The sequence below is a fragment of the Psammomys obesus genome, unplaced genomic scaffold (genome assembly GCF_907164565.1).
Source record: "Psammomys obesus unplaced genomic scaffold, mPsaObe1.curated_primary_1811, whole genome shotgun sequence".
NCBI classification, from domain to species: domain Eukaryota; kingdom Metazoa; phylum Chordata; class Mammalia; order Rodentia; family Muridae; genus Psammomys; species Psammomys obesus.
The window spans coordinates 4,534,027-4,556,803 of record NW_026593286.1 but is presented as its reverse complement, the minus strand read 5'-3'; the positions used below and the strand labels follow the sequence as shown (position 1 = coordinate 4,556,803).

General features: G+C 50.5%; 1 protein-coding gene across 3 annotated transcripts in view; it reads left to right on the top strand.

The window, feature by feature from the left end:
* Positions 1 to 22,777, top strand: part of Sh3bp4 (SH3 domain binding protein 4) — a 77,635-nt gene that overhangs the window by 11,614 nt on the left and 43,244 nt on the right. For 2 of the 3 annotated variants that reach the window (XM_055616903.1, XM_055616905.1), the window contains exon 2: positions 20,382 to 20,484. The exons of the other annotated variant lie outside the window; for it this stretch is intronic. The gene's annotated coding sequence lies outside the window, so the exon portion shown is untranslated. The remainder of the gene's footprint in view (positions 1 to 20,381; positions 20,485 to 22,777) is intronic. 3 annotated transcript variants of the gene reach the window in all.

Sequence of the window (22,777 nt, the reverse complement as noted above, 5' to 3'; positions counted from 1 at the left end):
GACTACCAGGGTAATGTCTCTTTAACACACATACTCCTAAATACTCTCGAGTCTCATTCAGGAAACTTGGATACAGCCTGCTCCTAGAAGAAAACCGTGGTCCTCAGCATCTCTAGGGGCAAGTTCAGTGAATGCTGCCATGAAACCTAAGAAACATGTCATAAACACCTTTTAAAAAACTCATCTGGAAATTGACTGCTTGCTGAGCGTGAGTGGGGAGAAGGAACGATTCCTCTGAGCCGGCAGAGAGTGAGAATGGCAGCGATTATTTCCACAGTCCATGCTGTGTCAGGAGGCTGAGGAACAGGTGACTGACACAGAGCAGAATACCGATTGGCTGCTTGGCCTATGATGGCAAACTGGACATTTGGGAAAATCTCAGGCGCTTGTGACTTTGAGGTTATTAATTTGCTTATGGTTACCTTTCGCCTCCGGTTGGTGCTGCTGGCAATCATTCCACAGACCTCACAAACACAGCGCGGAAAGGAACACGTGAAAATCAGTGTGGTGTGATCTCTGGCATGGACGCTTTGGGTCACTCCTCTCTCCAATTTAGGAAGCAAAGCAGAGCGTGCCTTTGAAATGGGAGCAAAGAGGGTCGGAGAAGCGGTGGCTGGCACCTGCCAAGTCTTGCTAGGCAGTTGCTACAGCAGGGTCTCTGCCTTAGTCAGTCTCTAGGGACACTCACGGGGCTAAATGGTCCCGACCCTGGCGTGTTGAGAAAGAACTGTAGCCAGATGATGGTGCTGGAGCCCAGGGCACTGTGCCTGAAAATACCAGCATGGCTAACGTAGGTCCTCCATCTTGTGCTTCTCTCCCTGCCCACCCCCACCTCCCTCACACCTGGCTCTCGAGGTTTCTTGACACGTGGCTACCGTCTTGATCCTCTTGTCTTCATTTGGATTTTAAGGTTCCGCAGAAACTTCAGGAATTACGTCATTTTCATAGATGGCAGGCTCTTTCGATACTGACCTATGTGAGCATCGTCTGTCTAGCAGAGAATATGAAGCTTGGCTTCGTTAAGCTAGTTTTGTACTTGAGAGAGGACCTGTTGGAAACCGTGGTCCCACTGAGCTGAGAGGCCTAGCTTCTATATTTTCTCCTGCTGATACTTGGATGTTTAAGCCCTACCCGTTTTTATTGTGCCAGGATAACTGTATTGATAGACAGGGCCTCTAACATTCCTGACAGTGTCTTTAGCATTTTGCCTGGAAACATTTTTCTGACCCAGCTGAGGGAGTGAGGACTCTACTGCACTTGTGTAACAGAGAGTGTTAGTCACAGTGTTGAGGGAGCTGTTAGAGCTGAGAACTGCAGAACCCAGGCCGGGCTCTTCATCAGCTGTTCTGCCCAGTATGGACACCAGCCTTCCAGATGCCAGGGTGAACAGGCCATTCCTGGAACCAGTCTTTGAGGCACAGTGGATTGAAGGCAGGAACCTGGGGTGTCATGGGTGAGATGGGAGAGTGGCCAGAAATTGTCCTGGTGGGTGATCGGAGAAGCATAGTGAAGTCCAAAGGCAGGAGGCAACGCTTGACTGGGTGAGTACACATGGAGGTGTTACAAGGGCCTCCATTCTCACCTTGCTGCTCAGCTTTCCCCGACTCTCACCTCCCTGCTGTCAGGGAGCCAGGCTGCCTGTGCTCTTGGCCTCTCTTGGGCAGTGTGTGTGGGGTAGTTACCCCCTCCACTCTGCTCCCTGTACCCCTCTGCACCTGAAGCCTAGGGCATTGACCTTGTTTCTCACAGTCATCACAGCTGCTCCCATCCCTTTTCCTTCTTTGCATAGGCTCTTGCTATTCTTGCTCTCTGGTATTCATGTAGCTACTCTCACTGTAGCCACCCCGTCCAGAGCCCGCCTGTATGATATGGCACTGGATGCTTCTCCTCGTGGTCCCTCCTCATGGCTCTATTAGAGCCTGCTGCTTGGTTGAGGTGGTCTGCTCATGTGTCTGGTAGGTGTTGAAGAGGCATCTTTGACTTCAGTGGTCTGCCTCAGACATCACCATGTTGCTCTTTCTGATAATCCATCAGCAAGAAGCTCCCCACTCATGGACCAGGGGCCTCCTGGGCCTCCTGCCACCTGTGCAGAAACCCAGCTCTTTCCTGAGGGTGACCTGAGCCACCCGGTTCTTTTCACTAGTCCTCAGTGGAAGGAGTGAAATGTGGGGGCTCTTTGGATTGTGGTCTACCAGAGACACCTTCTCAGATTAACTGATTGATAATAGTGATGCCTGACAGACTACTCTAGAATGACCTTTCTTCTCCTGACCCAGTAGTGATGGCTGATGGAATGTTCTGGATATTCTTTGAACTCTGCTTAGAGTGGGTGTTTGGGATCGGCAATGTTTGCGGTGATTCTTGGGTACTTGCAGAGCAGTTGTGTTTTCTCTGTGTCTGGGATGTGACAGGGGACTTGGCATAGAACAGTTGACTTGGTTTATGATTTCTGTTGTATGCTGGACATCGTTGTTAGGCAGCCCCAGTACTGACAGAGGGGTCGCTGTTTGGCTGGTGCCTATATTTCACACCTTGGTGATAACTTCCTCCCTGTAGTCTTCTGAAAGCTAGACCAGCTGCCCAGTTTCTAGTCTGTGTAGTTAGGAACAGTGTTCTAGTTTCCTTCGTGCTGTTATAATAAGCACCATTATATATATTAACTATATATTTATATGTATTAATATGTATTATATATATAATGACCTAAGGGAGGAAAGGGCTTATTTTTCCTTACACTTCCAGGTCACAGTCTGTCGTTGAGGGAGGCCAGGACAGGAGCTCAAAATAGGAATCTAGGAGAAGTGCTGCTTGTTGGTTTGCTCTCTGGCTTGCCCAGCTAGTTTTCTTATATAGCCCAGAACTCCTCTTCGTAGGGATTGTGATGCCCCTATTGGTCTGGGCCCTCCTGCACATCAATCATTAAGACAGTCTCTCCCAGACAAGGCCATAGGCCAATCTGATTGGATAATTAATTGAGGTTCCGCCTTCCCAGGTGATTCTAGGTTGTTGACAATAAAAACTAACCAGGACAGGCAGTGAAGCTTACTTCTGCTCAGGCTCACACCCCAGACCCCTTCTCCTCTTCCCAGCAGCAGCCCCTGTCCAGTAGTTTTCACTGGACAGTGTTGTAAGATGTTTGCGTGTTTCTGATGCTTAGTTCATCAGTGTTGGCAGTGTTTGGTGGGTTTCCTCTTGTGTGTTTATTCTTGCACTGTGATTGACTTTGGAGTATGACGGGTCTCTCTACCTCGATGTACAACTCTGTCTTCACTGAAGCTTGGAGGTTGTGTGTCAGCAGGAGTGCTGAAGGGTCTTCTGGGGTGTTTCAGTCGTGCCACAACCATTTGTGAGCCTCAGTGTGACCAGTGAGTTAGTTGCGTGTCTTCGAGGCCCACCCCCAGCAGTTCGTTTTACTTTTACTTCCTGGATTCACCCAGTAAACATATTTCGTACCCTCCACACATGGACGCTCATTGCAGTCTCGGCTCTTTCCCAGGAATCCAGAATAGGGATCTGATGGTGCCTCCTTCTGGCCTGAAGGTGGCCAGAGGGCATGGTAGTGACCTAGAGTGAGCCCAGACTTCCAGGACGGCATGCAGAGTCTGCGGCTGGCTTTCCAGCATTTCACCGCTAGCCTGCCTTCCCTGCAGCCTCCTCTCATGGAAGGTTGGAACAAGCTTTCTTTCACCATTGCTACCTGGAGCCACCTGCAACCTTGGCAAATTGAGGTTTTTTTGTTTGTTTGTTTGTTGAAACAGGGTCTCATGTAGCCTAACTCATTATGTAGCTAGGAAGACCTTTAACTCCAGATCCTTCTGCTTCAATCTCCCAAGTGCTGGAATTTCAGGCCTGAGCCATTGTCAAGGCCAACATGAATGGTGGTGGACAGCACATAAAACATGTAGACATGGACGTTCAGACTGGAAATATGGGAACGTAAGGCTCTCAATGGTGTGAACTATTGCCATGAGATATATAATATAGGCATTATTTTCAAAATGGAGTTCTTTGTGGTCAGGTTTGCAATGGGCTGTTTTTACTGGCCAGGGCACAAGGACAGCATCCACTAGTGGAAACTGAGGTTACCTATAGGCCATCCAGCTGTGCAGCTTTTCTGGGGGGGATCACTTTCTGAGCATCTCCAAGACTCTTCATTGACTGAGAACATGAGGTTCCTTGCCCTGAGCATTCTGGGTAGTGATAAAATAGCCAGCTGCAGAGCTGAACGGCTTCACTCTGCCAGGCTGCTTTCATAGACAGAGTCAGACTCTATTTCTGGGGAGATGGACATGGACACCCCCTGCCCTTTATTGGTCAGCAAGGCTCTTCACACTTTCTAGCTGCCTTGTCCTCCTTTCTCTAGCCTGGGGTTTGCATCCCTGAGGATCTCAGGTGGTCTAGGGCTTCAGATTTCAGCATCTTCTCACTCGCCTGGGGACACAGCCATACAATGAAGAACATTCAAGGTCCCATCCCTGGTTGTGTGGGACCTTTGTGGAAACCCAAGGAACTATGGCATTTTTGGCTTCTGTCTTAGAGATGGTTTGGTGCAGCTTCACAGGGACGTTATGATTTGGTGATGGCATGGTGGGTGTTTCTATGCCTTGCTGTATGCTACAGTGTCACTTAGCTGTTCCTTACAGCCAGGCAAGCTTCATGACATGGGAAAAGCATGGCATCCTTCCTTCCTCAGACTGTTCTCTGGCTAGTACTGAGGGGAGGGAGGAATCTGAGCCAGTCTGCATCTCACACTGAGGTTGAGTTTCATGCCTACAGGCCCTGCCAGTTCATGACATAGGCCAATTTGTAATGGGGATGGTGATTTGTAATGGGGATCATAAGAAAGCACCCGATTAGAGGCGGTGTGGAGTGTGCCCGACACGAGCCGTGGTCCTGCCCCTCGGAGCCAGCTGTGCCCAGTCTTGCAAGCAGCTGCCTTTTTCAGTGGGGTTCAGGAACTGTCAAGAGAAGATAGTGAGCAGGGAGCCTCAGGAGTCAGTTGTGTGAGGGAGTATTCTAGAGGGTGAGTGTGTACACACAGGAGCTCTTGGAGGGCAGGTGTTTCTGGGGCTTGGATTGTTATCATGAAATGGAATTGGTTTCCTGCCTCTGAAATGCCAACAGCAGCTGCCAAGCGGCCTGCAACTCCCTGGACTCTGCCTCCCTACTGCTGTCCCCCTTCTTCAAGGCCCAGCGTCTTTCAGCCCCCACTGACATCACAGCAGTGGGACATGAGCCCAGAACCCTGGCTACACCTGAGCATGGAGTCCTTTACTTCCCGTGCCTGGAACCCCATCACTGGGCTTTCATTGACTTCCTGGGGACTCTCCTGATTCTAGACTCTGACCAGCAAGGCATCTGCATCACTCAGCAGTAGAGAAACTGAAACACTAGGCAGTTTGCCCAAGCCGTGACAGTCAGCGTTTGGGTACAGGTAGTTTTCTCTAGAGCCACTAGCTCCGAGAGATCCTGCTACCTGGGTCTTCCTAGCTCCTGTGCACGAGAGAGAGTACAAGTCTGTTCTGTTTCCTCACTTTCCAGTCATCGTCATCTTCAGCACAGTCTGAACCCAGAGAAGCCGGTCTCTGACCCTGAGCCTTGTTCTCACAGCCAAAGGAGCCTACAGTAGAATCCAGGGTTTGAGATAGTCCGTGGTTGGCTGAGTCTTCTTGTGGTTAGGGTTCCAGTTTACCCCTGCAAAGGATACTGCAAATTCAAGGCCCCATCTGTCAGGTGACCCATCTGACCCTGGGGATGACTGTCTCAGGCTGAGTATGCACCGAGTGGTACTAGTTTTAGTTCTCAGTGCTGCACTGTCTAAATCATCAGAGAAGAGAGTCTCCATGATGGCTCCCCTAGATCTGGTTGGCTTGTGGGTGTGTCTGTGGATGATGTCTAGGTTGCCTTAATTAATATGAGAAGACCAGCATGGTTTGGGGCCCTAGACTATGAAAGAGTAGAGAAGCTGGATGAGTACTAAGCATGCGTGCATTGATTGCTCTCTGCTCTTGTGGATGTGATGTGCTTCTCTGCTTCAGGTTCCTGCTGCTTTGACATCACTGTTGTGATGGACTGTAACCTGGAACTGTGAGCTAAAAGAAATCCTTTTTGCCCTAAGTTGCTTATTGTGAGGCTGTTTTTTGTTTGTTTTGTTTTGTTTTGTTTTGTTATTTACTTTTTACCACAGCAACACCCATTGCCCACTTAGTTAGTTGGCGTAAAGAGTCTGGGGAAGGCAGTCGGTACACAAACCCCTCTTCAGGCCATTTTTGAGCCATTTTTGCTGCCACTCCCACTGAGGCTGCAGTGGGCTTATAGCCACTCTCATGGCACTGAGCAGCTGCCTCAAGTGCATCCAGTTGTCAGGGCAGGCGTGAGGGAACTCAAGGTCTCATGTATTACTGTCTGTGCTCAAGCCAGAGCTTCCATTCCCTGGATTTGTGCTTCCTGTGTGTAATCCACGTGAGAGCTGGGCTTGGGCCCCTCCAGCTGGCAAGGGCACAGGGGCATCTGTGCGCAGAAAGGGGTAGGACCCAAAGAAGGGACAGGAGCCTGGAGAAGGGAGTTGGGAAACTCTGGACAGCTGCCCTCAGTCTGCCTAGAAATGCTAAATCCTCCTGACAGTCTGCTGGGATGACAATGGCTGTCCCTCTGGGTGGCCATCCTGCCAATGACACATAACCCCATAGGACTAGTGAGGAAAACACAAGACAACTCCAGCTTCAGAGCAGCTTTCAAAGCACCTGGCAGGTCTTCAGAACTGTCAAGGTCACCTAACAGCAATGTATGGGGAAATTACACAGTCAAGAGGAGCCTGAAAAGATGCGACAGCAAGATGATGTGTGGTATCCCGGAAGGGACCCCGGAGCACAGGAAAGGACAGTGGGGAGGTGATTAGTGGGAGGTCCAGCATCTCGCTTCTCTGCAAAGCTGTGCTCCGCCAGCCTGGGCCCCTCCATGCTGGGTCTCCGTTCCTCTTTGTTCTGTCCTGGCCTGGACATTGAGAGGTTAGCAGTCTTCCCGGCAGTGGTGGAGCTTCTAAGCGAAGCACAGATTATCTGTGTGCGGAGTGAACTTGAGAAAGGGAAAGGAGACAATGGGCCTTTAATAAACGGCTCTGAAATTCAGAGCCCAGGGCACCAGGCCTTGGAGTGAACTGGCAGATGTATTGGGAACCTGTCAAGGTCCTCACTAATCCTACTAGTGACTTAGGGGTGGGAGGTTGGAAAGCGGGATGGAATTAGTTCTCCTGCAAAGTTGACTGGCTAAACTTTGCCAAAATACTGAGTCACATCAAGGAACCTGTTGAATTAGATGGGGTTAGTCAGTGTATGGAGTGAGCTCAGGTATTGGGAGAAGGCATTCCTGTGCGCACACACACACAGAGGGAGAGGGAGGGATGGGTGAGGGAGTCTTAGTTCCTAAATCTTAGTTCCTAGTCTTAGACATGCTGGAATCCCCCGGCCCAGCACGTCTCAGATCTTGCTTACCTGCCCCGAAATGACCTAGTGATGCAGTAAGAATGCAGCGTCTAGCCCAGCGGGTCTGGGAAGAGGGGCGGCTGCAAGCTCTTACTGTGCAGTGACTGTGGACCATGCAGAGTTCTGGGCACCTCTCAAGTGTAACCTTCTGAGGTTACATAGTAACCTTCTGAGGAGAGATAGCATCTGTGCTTTTAGGAGCGGAAGAACTGAGGGTGGGCAGGCCTGCGGCTTGTGGGAGGCTCTGTAGGGAGGGGTGGTGCTGGGTTCTGATCCTGGACAGTCCACGGTCTGCTCTGACCTCCACACCTGAAGCTTCTCAAGTGGGACAGGTGGCAGACAGCCCATAGCTTCCACATTCACGATGACATCTTTGCTGGGCGAGGACCAGTCGGGGTGGTTAGCCACCTGTCCTGGGCCTCTGAGATGCTGGCAGTTGGGTTCAGTGTGTAGATGCCTGGAGGCCTTCCTGTGACTCCTCCGTGTATACTGGGCCCTGGCCTCACTAGATAAGAGCCGTAGAATAGAAAGCCACACAAAGGGGAGCTGACTGCCGTTCGGTCCCGTGGTCTTTAGAAGCACTGTTGCAGATAGGCAGCCAGACTTGCCAAGTCCTGGTTCACCTTCTTTCCCAGCTGGGCAGCAGGCACTGTTGTCCAAGGACCACTGTGTTGTGGTGGCTGCACCCTGACTTCACACTCACACACACCCCTCACCACAGACTTCCTGAGAGCCCTGGAGTCACGTTCTGTTCCTCACGCCGAGACAGTAGCAGCCCCTCCCCCACTCTTCCATCCCACCTGATATGCCCTCCAGGAAGAGCCTGGAAGTTTGTGGAACACTTTTTTTTAGAGAAGGCCTGAGTGTTGTGGGGACTTGCAGGGGTTTTCGCTCCCTGGGCTGCCGGACACTGTGCTCACAGAAGTTGGGTGTCCCAGCTACCCACGCCGTTCCTTCTCCGATCTGTTTATACACCACCTGCATCAGCCACCTGGAGAAGCGCCACGTTTATCTCTTTGGCTCAGCTAGTATCTGATGCTGCTGAGGTGTGAAGGGCAGGCACAAGTGCCCTCCCTGCAGAGACCAGACCCTCTGTCCTTTCACAGGTCCCAAGTCACCTGGTTCCTAAGGCACTCGCTGAACCCTCATGATCTCCTTCCTCGGTGCGGACTGCTCTCTCTCCCCAGGCCTGCTTTGAGAGGCAGTACTGGCATGATTGATTCCACACTTAAAACAACTCGGCTTCGTGTGACTCCCAGCTTCCGACAGTCAAGCAGTGTTTCCAGTTGCCAGAGGAGTACAGACACCCCAACAGCAGGGTGCTTCAGGGTCTCAGAGGGGAGCCCTGACCCAACAGTTATGGCACCTGTACCTAATACAGCTGGGGCAGTAATCCCACCTAGGGTTCCTTAGGGAAGAATCCAGGCTGCTGTTGCGGTTTGGCAAAGAGGACAGAGAGGCTTTCCAAGCAGCGCTGTGGGCTGGAGCTGGCCCGATTCTTCCCCTCAGTAAGATGGCAGGAAGCAGGGACACCCAGCAGGAACAAGCTGAGTTTTTTGAGGCCCTCAGTGTACTAAGTACCTGTTGCCCCCTCCATGGGTGCAAAGGACCAAGTCAGGTGATCCCTAAACTTTGGGTAGATATAGGCAGAGCTCAAAATACCAGCATGATCATTGAAGAATTACAACAAAGAGCTCCTGTCCCGACTTCCTCAGCCACTGCCAGGCCAGACAGAGAGCGTCAGCCCTAACTTTGACGGGCCCCATCGCCCTCCTAGTTTCAGCTGTTTATTTTCCTAAAAGATTTTAAAATTAAAAACAAGAAGTCGAAGAACATTTTCTTTTTTTTTTTTTGCCTGCATGTATTAGTGCCATGTGTGTGCCTGGGTGTCCATGGAGGCCAAAAGAGGGCATCAGTTTACCTGGCGTGAGAATTGCAGATGGTTGTGAGCTACCACATAGGTGCTGGGAACTGAACCCTGGTCCTCCGGAACAGCAGCAAGTGCTCCTAACGGCTGAGCCATCGTTCCAGCCCCAGTCAGTTTGTTTCTGTTTTTGTTTTTTGCCTGGTAGAGCACTTAGAGCTATCCCTACCTTGAGTTGTGTTGGCCCTCTGCTTGTTTGCAGTTAGACCACAGAGTGTTCTGTCCGCTGTTCCCTCCTGTCTCTGACTGTCCCACATTCTGCCCCTGATAGAATTCACCAGAATGGTCATGTTCCACATGGGAGCTCTGCTGGTGTAGAGCTTGCCCGGTGTGGAAAAGGCCCTGGGTTCAGTCCCAGCACCACAGAAACTGTAATCCCAGCAGTCGGAAGTTCGAGGTTTTCCTAGGTTCCATCTTCAGTACTGTTGGGGTTGGGGGCTCATTGTGGTGCACACCTGTGATCCCAGCACTGCAGGTAAAAGCAGGAGGAGCAGGAGTCTCAGGTCATCCTAAGCCATATAGGTAGTTTGAGACCAGCCTGGACTATATGAATCTCTGTCTCAAAAGAAAACACAAGGAAAGGTCAGTGTCGCTTCTGTGATTAGGTGTGTTCGCTTGCTTGATAACATGGTGGCTTTGTTTGCAAACTGTCCTGTGGTTGGGGTGAGGGTGGCCTCCCACCTACAGCCAGCAGGGAGGCCACAAGCCACGGCCCGCTCCAGCCAGGTGAGCTGGGAAGTTGATTCCTCCCTTTTGAGCCTTGATGAGACTGCCATTGTCTGAGAGGCTGAGAGCCCAAAAGAAGAGGGTCTCTTCACTCAGCTAAACCAACCCTGATTCCCGAGCTGTTGACATGAAGAAATGATCCACCTCTGTTGTTGGTGATCATTTACTGTGCAGCGCTAGGTTCCTTTTGACCCTCCATCCTGTCCTTGGGTTCACTTGTGCAGTGACTAACTGAATCTTCCCCACCTTCACTGTGGGGTGTTCTGTGGCATGCCTGTTTCTTGATGGATTTGTCCCTTCCTCTCCTGAACAGAGGTAGAACGTTACAGGGAAGGGCTTTGTCCCCAATGTCCGCCCCAGCATGCAAACTGCCAGTGGAAATCGGATCCCCTGACCCCACCCCCAGCCATTCCTCCTCACCAAACTCACACTGACCACCTTGTGATATTGGAGCTGGTCTGCCTGGAGTGATGTGTATCTGATCAACTTTCAGTGCGGGTACACCTGCCACTCCTCCCCCAACCTCATGTTATTATTCTCATTTGTTCCAGCCAGAGGATGCTTTCCTTGGGTTTGGTCCACTTTTCTCATTGGACCCTACAAAGTCTTTGAATTTTCCAGAAACATGGCAAATACCAGCTCCTCATCTGTCTTTCATTGTGGGGTTTCCCCCACCCCCACCCCAGAGGCCCTTAAAATGGAATGAAGGCTCCTTGGAATCCTTCTCTCCCAGGAGACTGTTGGCAGGCTTGTTTTCCAGGCTTTCCCAACCATGACCAGCGCTCAGCCCTGGCCTCGGCTTTTTGAGCATTGCCCTGTGGAGGTCGATGGTGGTTTGTGGCTCACCCTCCTCTGGAAGGCCTGCCTGAGAAGGGCTCCCCCTAACCCCAAGGTGCCTGCAAAGGAATGTGGGCCCCTGGCTGATTGTTCAGAATACACACATTCCTGGAGCGAGTTAAAATTAGAAAAAAAAAAAAAAAAAAAAAAAAAAACCCCCCACATTTCCTGCCATTCAGGCACAGTCTCTGGTGTTTGTTTGCACAAAGGTTCTTCGGTAACAATCTGGAGTGGGTTTGGGAGGAATGAGGGGTGAAGTCATGATTTTCAGGAGGGAGGTGAGTGGTTTCCATGGCCACTTTTGTTGTGGGCGTCACCCACTTCGAGTCCTTGCAAGGGTGATACTGGAATGGAGAAAACGCTGTCAAACAACTCCTTTTCATAGTTCACAAGAAAAATTTAATTTTGCTCATTTGTTGCTAGAAGGCAGCTGTAAAGGGAAGTGCGTGTGGCAGAGAGCTTCTCTTTTAAAATGGCCCTTGTAAATTTGAGTACTGACCTCCTCTCTCTACTCTAGGTGAGGGGGGATCACCCCAACACACGCATCAGCCAGAATTCACAGGCACTAGTTTCAGCAGTCTGCCCACAGCTCGGGTGTGACGTTAGTGTGTTTCCATCCATGAGCGCTGTGAATACTGTATAATCGTCCGTGCAATACAGAGTTACTGAGTGCCTGTGAGAATCCTAGTGCTCATGTGAACAAGACAAAGGCTTTGTCTTCACAGAACATTTATTTTGGAGGTGGGGGGGCAAGGGCAGGTGTGTGTACAAGAAGGAGAGACAGATCAAGCTGGGTGGGGGTTGGGCAGTAAAGTCTACAGTGTGTCTCTAAAGATACCCAAACCTTGGTCTTCGTGATTGTTGCCTGAGAGAGCGAAGGGGCCTTTTGCAGGCTGAAGGAGCCTCAGGTATCAAGATTTCTTGGTTTTACTTGATAAACAAGAGATTTGGGAGCTTCATGCCAGCTTCTACAGCACAGTTTGGGGCATAGCACCATGGTCGGAACTTCGGTGATGACATCACCGGAGAGACAGGAAACCAGAGAGTCTGGGGTAAGGACAAAGCTTGTTCTTTTTATGAGGCCCTCCAGGGAGGACTATATGACTTCTTTTTAGGGGCCACCCTTCCACCAGATGACCTTCTGCTAGGCCCCACTCCTTAAAGCAATCCACCATTTCTCAGCATCTCCAGTGTGGGAGACTAAGGTTTCAGTATTCAAGCCACGTCCAAACCGTTGCATGTGAGGTTTTTATACCTCTGTGCTAAATGCAAACACACATGTCTTTAGAAGAGGTGGGAGCGAGAGGCGCAGGAGCTGATGACAGACACAGACTAAACCAGTGTGCCTTGGAGTGGAGGCGGGGACACTGGCGAGCACTAAGACGCTGAAAGGGCAGAGACAGGTTTCTAGCTCTAGCTCTCTCTGTTGACCCCATGACTTTACCCCGTGAGACTTGTTCAAGTTTCTAGCCCCTAAAACTTCGTGGGATACGTGTGTGTTACAGCAGCAATAGGGGAGACAGGGATCTGGGATCCAGAGAAGCAGAGCCCTGCTTCCTTTCAGGCCATGGTGGGCTCCCTGGCTGACTGGCCTGGGACCGGGGCACCTGCTGAGAGCCCCACTCCCATGACCTGTGGTGATCTATGGTGATTTTATGTATTATTGATGAAAAACCATCTGTTGGAGCACAAATGCCCCTTTTGCTCTTTCCCTCAGGTTTAGCAGGGTATAAATGCATCGTGTTCATGGAACAAAATATTTGCTTGGCTTTCTAAATTGGTATTTTTTTTTTTATACTGACAATACAAAGTCACCCTCCAGCACTGACCAGAACCGACCAAGAGTAGAATGCCCCTTTTCTGTCATTCAGCCTTGTGTTTGTGTCTTGGCAAAAAGCCAACCCGGTGACCTAGAGCCAGCTGTACATTTCCCATCTGTTCTGGACTATGACTCCCCAAAGGCAAAGCCTGGTATTTTAGATGTTGACACATCTCAGAAGCAGAATTTTGGGTACCAGGGGGATGAGATGAGGAGAGAGAAAAACAGCAATGGGTGAACTGTTGGAGGAATGGTATTATGGACTATGGAAGCTACCCTGTGCTGGGCCCCTCTTGAGGAGACCATGCCTTGGAATTGTCCCTGGGACAGGGAGTATGGATCATAGGTAGCCTTGGGGCCTTTACTGAGGCTTGGTACACTGCAATGGGGAGCACCCTCTATAGCGAGCACCCAGCATCTAGAATTCTCTTGGTTTGCCCCCTCAAAGGGGTCTGGGTGTTATGGTGTGATATCTGTTATGTTATGGTGCCTCTGTGCTGTGGACTTTTCTAAGGCTTTCTGACCCCTAGGGGTTATAAGAAAGGGAAGTGTATTAGTCAGGGTTCTCTAGAGAAACCGAACTGACAGAATGACTATATACTTATTCTCTATGTTTCATTTATTTATTAGATTTACTAGAGTGGCTTACAGGTTATAGTCTGACTATTCCAACAATGGCTGTCTCCCAATGGAAAGTCCAAGAATCCAGTTATTTTTTTTTTTTTTTTTTTATTCCACAAGGTTGAATGTCGCAGCTGGTCTTCAGTATACTCTGGAATCCCGAAGAAGTAGGCTCTAAAGCCAGTGAAGGAATGGGCTTGCATCCAAGAGTGGGTCACAGCACTGAGAGTGAGGGCAAGAGGATGAGAGAGCTTCCTTCCTTCATGCCCTTTATACAGGCTGCCACCAGAAGGGGTGGCCCAGATAAGGTGGATCTTCCCATCTCAAAAGATCCAGATGTAGGGTGCATCTTTCCACTTCAGATAATTCAGTCAGCTGCTTGGGTTTTAGTTAACTCCACAAAGAATACCCCTCACAGGGAGATTTCTGCTCCACCCAATAGGCTTGGAGACAGGTGACTACAAGCCATCGCTGTGACAGAGCTTAGAAAAACATGGAGAGTTAAAGTGTGCAGTGTCTCAGAAAAGCCTGTTCTCCCTCCTGACCCACAGTCCTTGTCATTCCAGGTCTCGGGTGCCATTTTGTTGCATACTAAAGCGTGCAGGCAACTTCCATCTTCCGTGTTCAGCCTTACCTTTCTCTGATTTCCAGCACGCTTGCTAACCTTGCTGCTTCCTAAAGGCAAGCGGGAAAGCGCGCTGTGAGGACCGTGAGGTGATGAGTAATGACATCCGTAGCTTGGCATCCCTAGGAGCTAAAGGAGCCCTACCCATGCGGGGTGGCAACTGGGTTGATGGCAGCCTAACCTTTCATGCCTAATGAATGGGGCCTGGGAGGAAGAAAATTGGGATTAAACAGATGTGTAGGACAGTCACAGGATAGAGAGACCCATAATCCCGTTACCTGTGGTAATCCTCAGGCCGGGAGTGACCCCGGGTGATTTTATGTATTACTGAGCCTCTCTGGGCAGCTGTGGACCGGATCATGACCCTGCCTGTGTTTGTTTCACTTTGACCAAAGCCAGGAGAGAGGCTGGGGGATCGAGGCAAACGGAGCTGCAGGTTAGGTGGTCGATCATCCCTGTAACATAGGTTCAAAGGCATTCAAGTGCATCACCGCCCAACAGAGTGACAATCAGATGGCTGTTTTCCAGGCTTGTGTTATTTTTAATGAAAAGGTGTGTGTGTTTAAGACACTGCCTTGTATGGTGGCACACGCCTCTGAAGATTTCAAATTTGAGGTTTGTTTTTTTTTCTTTGTTTGTTTGTTTAATTAAAACAAGGTATTGCTTACAGACTGGAGAGATAGTTTAGTCTGTAAAATGCTTGTCCTATAAGCCTGACAACCAGGGCTCAGTCACCAGCACCATACCTAAAAGGTGGGCATGGTGTGGGTTGGGGAGGTGAAATGGGCAGGTCTCCCTGGCCCTTCAGCCTGGCCTCAGGTCCCCATGAACCCCCCCCCAACAAAGGCAGCTCCTGGGGATGACACCGAGGTTGCTCTCTGTCCTCCACATACACATACACACGGTAAATAAATAAATAAGCAAATGGAAGGTATTTCTCGCCACAGGGGAGTTGTTTTGTGTTCTGGAAAACACTGTGGTCATCTCCGAGGGATTTAGACACTGAATCTTGGGATAAATATTGAAAATACAGACTGGTATTATAACTTGATGCAGGTTGCGGCCTCCAGCAAATGTCCCCAACTGCTTTCTCTTTTCATATCTGTTTGGGGGTGTGGCATATTTGAAATTAATGGTCTGGGATAACCTATCAGATTAGTGAACCGCAGGGTCCTTATAAGGTGAGCAACCCCTCTCATTTCCCACATTGCTCTGCTGTCTGACTGGGCTTCTCAACTGTGACTGTCACCCCACCCCCCATCCATACCCCCCCCCCCCCCATGCAGAGCTGAGGAGGGAAGGAGGGCTCTTGGTCCACAATGATTCAGGCATGGCAAGAATTTGGGTCTCATTGAAAGGCTCAGGCCTCTGGCTGCATCTCTCTTTCTCTTGCCTCTTACACTGTTGCCAAGGCAAAGATCTGACCTGTAGGAAGGAGTCCTCCAGAGGTCAGCCCAATGCTGGTGGTCCTCGGTCAGCAGGGCATAGCTCTCCCTGCTGCCCCTGTGATGCTGCTGGAGGGAGAGCTGCCTGGGAGGAGTTGTGGAAACGAGCCAGTGCTGTGAAAACTGGCAACTATGGGGACCATAAGTGATGTTGTGTTAGTACCCCGCCCAGCATTCAGGAGGGAGGATTTCACTGTGGCCCAGCTGGGGTTTGAGTCCTTGCTCATGGTTAGATAACCCAAGGCTTTACACATTCACCTTTGCTCTGTTTTTGCAGCCCCTTCCATCGTGTGTGAAGGCAGAAACTCACTGAAGGCCCGGCCACAGCTGCCTTCATCTGCCTTAGGCAGGATATTTAACTTTATCCAACTTTTAGACTTGGGAGGTTTTGTCACCTGTAAGGGAAGGAGAAGGAAGGAAGTACAACACTGGACTGCATTATGTCCGTGCCTGCAGACATCCGGTCTCTGCAGCCTGTTTTGTGTAGGAGTGCTCTCTTTGTATTTCATTCCTCCAATTATCGAGGTCACAGATGCTGGCTTTGTACTGCATGGTTCACAATCCCAGTGCTGCACTTCTCCGTCCTCTCTGGCCATTGAAACCCTCTGTGGTCAGCCTCTGTTCCCTTTCTGCTCAGTGTGGGGGTGGGGGCGGGGGGCACCTGTGAAACTGCCTCACAGCTTGCTGAGGACAGCAACGGAGACAACAAACGGAAAAGCACATTTCAGGTTCACTATACCAATGTCTTTCAGAAGTGTCAGCTGGGGCCCTGTAAGGAGTGTACATTCTCAGGCCCATCTTAGACTTAAGAGCCAGGAAGCTGGGCAGGATGGAGACAGACATTGGTTTGTGGTAAATAGTTCTCTGATACATGCCAGGGTTTGAGAGCCCCAGCCTTACTCTGGTGTAAGAAATAAAGTTGTAAGCATTTGGAGAAGTTTCTACTGTGTACTTGGTGCTAAGTGTTGGTTATCTTCTGTTTTGAAGAAAGAAAAGACAAGGTCTGTTCTCTCAAGTGGTCCATGTTGGAAAGGTAGAAAGATTTGCCTTGTTCTTTCTTTCCTTCATTGTTTCCTTTCTTTCTTTCCTTCCTTTCTTCCTCCCGACTGTCCTTCCCTTCCTTCCTTCCTTCCATCCTGTCTTCCTTTCTTTCTTTCTTCTTCTTCTTCTTTTTTTTTTTTTAAAGATACAGTTTCTCTGTGTAGCCTTGGCTGTTTCAGACTTGCTTTGACCATGCTGATCTCGAGCTCAGAGATCTACCAGCCTTTGCCCCTCTGAATGCTGGGATTACAGGTGTGTGCCACCACGCTTGGCTGGAGAGCCTTGTTTAAACAGGCAGGGGAATGGAGGTCCAAAAAAAAATGCAATGGTGCCAGACCCATCAGGCTCTTCTGAATGCACAAACATACGTGTGCCCGACAGTCACCAGTCCTCTGTGTGAGGTTGTTTCCTCACACGCACACTAAGTCCCGCAAATGAACTGTTCGTTGCCATGGCATGGTCCCCAAGGCTGGTTCATCTTCACTGTTTCCCCAGGAAAGTGACCAGATCATAACCAGAACACAGGCTGCACTCTGCCCGGGAAGTGGCTTCTTCAGTAGCTTTTAGATGGTGCTCACTGGCATAGCAGGTGAAAGTCTTCAGCCCCAAGGGAAGGCAGGAAGAGGCGTAGTCTGAGACCATCCTTGGCCCTGTCTCAAGAAACTGAAGATAAATAAAAAGTCTCCTGTTGGCCGAGACCAGGAGTGGCTCAGGCTCTGAGGGCTCTTGGGGAGCTAACTGGCCGATGAGGTGAAAAAGGCAGTCAAAACCTGGACAAACAGCTTTTCAAGAAATTAAAAAAAAAAAAAAAGAAAGAAAAACCAACTACTGGTATTCACACCCACTTGTAGCCCTTGCCTTCCCCAAGAGTGGCGCTAGGGATCAGGTTCAGGTCTCCCGCTTGAACAAGCAGTTTACCGAAAGAGCCACCCATGACTTTCATCAGCAGTTTCAAGAGTGTTGGTGTTGGCTTTCGAGAGCGGTTTCAAGAGCCCCGCCATTGCCAGACTACCTAATGTGGGAGGCCTGGGGTTGAGAGCACAGGCAGGCCCTGGAATTTTTAGGGTGTTCCTGGGCGTCACAGGCTGGTGGAGCTGACCCACACTTGGGGGCTTTGGGAGGGCACCATGCCATGGAAGGAACCAGGACTGCCTCCCTCCTGTGTGAAGGCCCTGGGGTGTTTTCTCTTCTTTCCTGGTTGGAACCAGCACAGGATTTTAACTCTAAGGTCCTGCTGGGTTGGTTCTTGCTTTCCTTTGTGGCCACCTCCTTGCCTCGGCTCCTCTCTGGCCTTCACTGTGAGGGCTGCTCTTGGCACCACTCCTGGCCTCCAGCCCACACCTGTGGGTGGGGGCTCACTTGCCTCTGGCTTGAGCCTGCAGCCGCCTGGCCCTGTGCCTGTTGCGTAAGTAGCCTGGCATGGAACAGGGGCTTGTAAACATCTCTGGAAAGCCAGGAAACAGGTCTTTCAGCTTTGTGGGCCAGAAGGGCTCTGAAACTAGCCCCTGGTTGTAGCATAGAAGATCCAGAGGAGACATTAGCTGACACATTGGCTTATTCAGTAAGATATCAGTATAAGGACACCAAGATGCGCATTTCATGGGCTGCCCACCTCATGAAAAACTCGTCTTTTGAGTCATTCACCCCATTCCCCCAATATAAAAATGCATGAACATCTTGTTTTGTGAGCCCTGCGGAGGCATGTGACCACGCTGGGTTCAGCCCACAGGCCATACCTTGCCTCTGGTGTGGAGCATTCACCCATTTCTGTCTTGTGTGTCCGCAGCCTCAGCTCTTGCCCATGGGAGGGCTGCGGATGCAGGTATCAGACTTCTCTTTGGATCCACAGATGTCTGCTGGAGCCCCATGTTAGGTATCGAGACAGTACAGTGCTTGAGGTATTGGCTGGAATAGAGAGCCATGCAGGGCTCTTCCTGAAGGCTTGTGACAAGTGAGGTGAATGAGGATGTTAGCTGTCTCAAGTCTGTCTCCCTCAGCAGCACCAGGAATGGCAGGGCCCTGAGACCCTCTCTCTTGTTTTGCAGATAAGAATGTCCAGTGTGGTAGATTACTTGATGGGCAGTTTTAACAGGGAACCCCAAGCCACTAGGTAGCATAGACAACAGAAATTAGTTTTCCTAGAGTCCAGCATGGGTGTGGAGTAGAGGCAGAATAGGCTCTCTCAGGGGTCCCTTTAAGGGGCTGGCCTGGAACAGCTGGAGGTCACTGGACATTGCCAGGATCATGTCCATTTGTTGTCATGATTGAAGGGCCTCTCCACATTTTCCATTTAGCAAATCACCTTGTCATACTGGATTAGGGCCTTAATCTCATTTTACCTCCTTAGAGATCTCTCTCTCTCTCCAGATGAAGTCACATTCTGAGATGCTTTGGCCTATTAATTTGGTGGGGAGGTCACCCAAGAATGTGGAAACGGGTTTGCTAACCATCCTGGAATGGGGTGTGGGCAGTCTCTTTCTCTCTGCAGTTTGCTGCTTTGATTTGGTGGGATGGTGGCCATGGGGCTTTCCTCAGCTAGCACTCAGCTAGGGTCAAAGCTCTGAAATTGCATGTCCTCTGGGACCATGGTAGATGACATGAATACCGTCTTCTGGGGCAGCAGGAGAAGGTACTAGTGCTTTGAGACTCCTGAAACAAGCCAGTGTTGTCTTCTTGGCATTGGGGTTTACAGAGAGTTCCTCAAACTCTTCCCAGTGATGGCATTGATGTTTTTGTTGTTTTAGTTTTTCAAGATAGGGTTTTCTCTGAAGCCTTGGCTGTCCTGGACTCGCTTTGTAGACCAGGCTGGCCTGGAACTCACAGCAATCCACCTGGGTTTAAAGGTGTGAGCCACCCAGCTCATTTCTTGAAGCAGCTGGAAATATAGACATCTTCCAGACTTGACATTGGCATATGGTCATATGGTTATCCTTGGAGCTGGGACAACTGATGGGCCCTGGCTCCCTCGTCATACCCTATCTTTCACTGTGCAGAGACCTTGGATTTCCAGCGAATTAGAGCAGGAAGAAGAGATGTGAACAAGGACCATTGGATCTTGTTCTCTGGGCATCCCAGCACAACAACCCCCAGCCACCCTTCCCTTCCATTGCCCAGCAGTGCCATGGGAGGTGGTTAGCTAGCCACCTCTGAGTCAGCCTGGTTTTGCTGTGCATAGGATCTTTCCCCCTTCCGACATGAGCTTCCTGACTGTGGAGTCTCGTAAGTGCCCTGACAGGGATTCCCCAGTTCTGAGGACTCCTTTGACCTAAGAACAGCATGACTGGCCCTTCTCCAGCAAGCCCGATGGTTGGACTGTGGTGCCCTGAATGGCCCCCTCCCATTGCTCTCCTTTGGGATTGAGGTCTCTCTTGTTTCTGAACATTTCTTTCTACCTTGTTCCAGTCTTTTTGGTGGTATGCATCAAGCTGAGTGATGGTTTTCTGGTGCCCGTGATGTCAAACACAGCCTGTGTGTTTACAAAGCCCGTTGTTTCCTCATGTGGAATTTTCTGGGGCGCCTTAGTGTGGTAACCTCTTTAGCTTCTCACCGTACACCTTTTGGTACATCTGGGATTTGAGGCAGAGGTGAAGCTAATGGCTGAGGTCTGTGCTCAGGTAGGTTTCACTGGCCTGGAATCTCCCTGGGTTTGGCTGCTGCTCTGATAATAGCCAGTAGCTGGAGCAGAAGTAAGGGCAGGCTAGCCCAGAGGGGATTGCTGTGACCCTTCCAGCAGGGCAGCTCTGGGAGGCCCACAGCGAAGGATCTACTGCCTGGGTATCTTCTTCCCCCGCTCCATCCCTGCAGAGAACCTTTACAACAGCCCACTCTCAGAATCTTCTCAAGCTTCCCTTCTCTCTCGTAGGACATCCCTCTTCTCCTGGACAGAAGGCCGGGTCTTGGAATTCTTCCCCTGAAGAATTCTTCCCCTGACGTCAGGAGGCCCATGTTCCCCAGCAGGCCAGCAGGTAAGCAGGCCCTTGATGAAGTTGCTGCCTTTACCCGCTGCCCAGCAGCAGCGTTCAGTGCCTGAGACCCAGAACATGTATGTCAGGGATGGAGAGGAAGGAAGGTTCCCAGCACAAAAGAATCAATGAGACAAGGAGCAGTAGATTCTAGGAGTTTCTGGTAGCCTTCCTAAGCACCATAAGCATGTCCCTCTCTCTCTCTCTCTTCGTGTCCTCCAGCTCAGTGTGCCCAGGTGGGGAAGGTCAGTTGCCTGGAGCTGGCACCTGCATGTTTCCAGGATGGTCACGTTCCTGTTTACTTTCTGAGAATTCCCATTCATGTCCTATGGACAAACCGGCTGGGCAGCTTGTTCTCTGCAGTGACAGCTTAAGGCATGGCCAGTGGCCTGTCCTGCCTTTTCACAAAGGAGCTGTTGTTAATCTAACATAAGTTGCCCAAGTCCAGTGCTGAGCAGTTGGTTCCGTTGGCTCTGAGGTTTATAGACAACCCCCCCCCCCCCAATTCCAGGAGTGTCAGGAGGAAGGGCTGCACTAGAGAATTAGTGGGTGCTGGGTGTTGTGTTCTCGGATGGTTCCTATTTGTTCATACCTTTCCCATCTGGCTGTCAGTCGGACCACTGTCACTGTCCCCAGTAGGATCAGTGGGGGAGGGGTTTTCACATGATATGGGGGCAGCTTGTGTCTTGTCTTGCCCGGTGGAAAGCATTGGCTACTGCTGCCAAGCTCAAGACTTCTGCTGGGAAAGCTGAAAAGCTACTGGGTCACGGAGTCTTTTGTTCTGGAACATGGATGTGTTTTAATAAACCCACTGCAGGCTACCAGTGTTGGTTAGGGGTTCTTTTTAAATCCGCAGTGCCCCCTGCCAAGTCAAGAAAGCTGCCTGGCGTTTGTCTCTTGGCCTCCCACCATCTTCTTTGGTCTTATCTGTGTTCCGAGTCCACATGTGTATTAGGGTAGGGAGAATGCCTGGGTGTCCTGGGATACCGCAAAGTATGCAGGGGCTTTCAGTCCCGGGGTCAGTATTCAGGCTCCTGAGGGCTGAGGTTTTAATGCCCAGGAAGTGGCCAGCAACAGGCCTTTTCCTTATAAGTGCAGTTCCTTGCCCTGTAGACACTGATGTGTCTGGGTTGTGGAAACAAGCTGAGAGCCATCCACATTCCTCACATTCTTTCGGCCTGGCATTGGCCAGAGGGGGCCAGGGCTCTGAAATTAGTATCAGTTGCTGTAGCTTGATTCTCTCTGGATGAACTCAGGGGGTTCCAGAGGGTTGTGCAGCAGGAAACGGGAGGGGCCCGCTTCTACTCTTCCCCTACCCCCGTCTTACCGGTCACTGCTGTAGGGTGGAGGTTGGTTGAGCAGGCCCCATCCTGATCTGTGTTAGAGGAGACTAAAGGGTGCTGCTCTTTGTCCCCAGCGCTTCCCTGGGTGGCATTGTGTGGTTTTCTTTTTCTGGCTCTCTGCCAAACTCGCCAGGCCAGAAAGATGTCAGGGAAGAGGAAATAGGAGGAGAGGTGCCCTGGGGTAGCTTTGCCATCTCAAGTGAGCCAGCGGGCTTTGCTCTCTCCCACCTGGGAACTCAGTGAGGTGAGGCAGGCTGTTTGCTCACCCTTAGATGAAGCTCAGGGACTAGACACCTCACAGCACATAAAGAGCCCAGCAGTTGGTGGCTATCAAGGTATCAGCCTTGGGGCCAGTTCCTGTGATTTTGTTCCAGAAAAACAAGTGTCCCATGTTTATGTTTGTGGTCCTTAAATCCACAGCTTGATCGGTCTGGAAGTCACTGTGGTGGACAGCTTCCCAAGGTGTCTGTGCCCAGAATTCTGCTGGTGGCCATTTCTGTGGTTTGCCTAGGGCACCTGGGACACAAGTTCAGAAGCTTAGGCTGCTCCTGACCCCACTTTACTCCAGCTGGAAGGACTTTGCCCTATGATCATGCTTGTTGCTGTTCAAGGTGATGGATGCAGTGGTCTGGTCATCTTTGAGACTAGTGTGACCGGCCCATGCACCTGTGTTACAGTCTAGGTGTCTTGCTTGATAGGTTTGCTTTCTCTTCCAGTAAAAGACTTAACAGGCAGGAAAAATCTTGAGCACCCACAGGTAGCATCATGGAAATCTCAAACACTGCAAACAGGAGCAGACACAATCAGCAGCTGGAGAAAGGATTTTATCGTGGGTTAGAAACAGACACACAGAGAAAAGGCCCTCTGCAAAAGCTTCAGTCTCTTTAGGGCTTTGTTTGTTTTTCTTTTTAAGTCTCTGATATTTTTCCTCCTCTAATTTAGGGTTAGTCAGT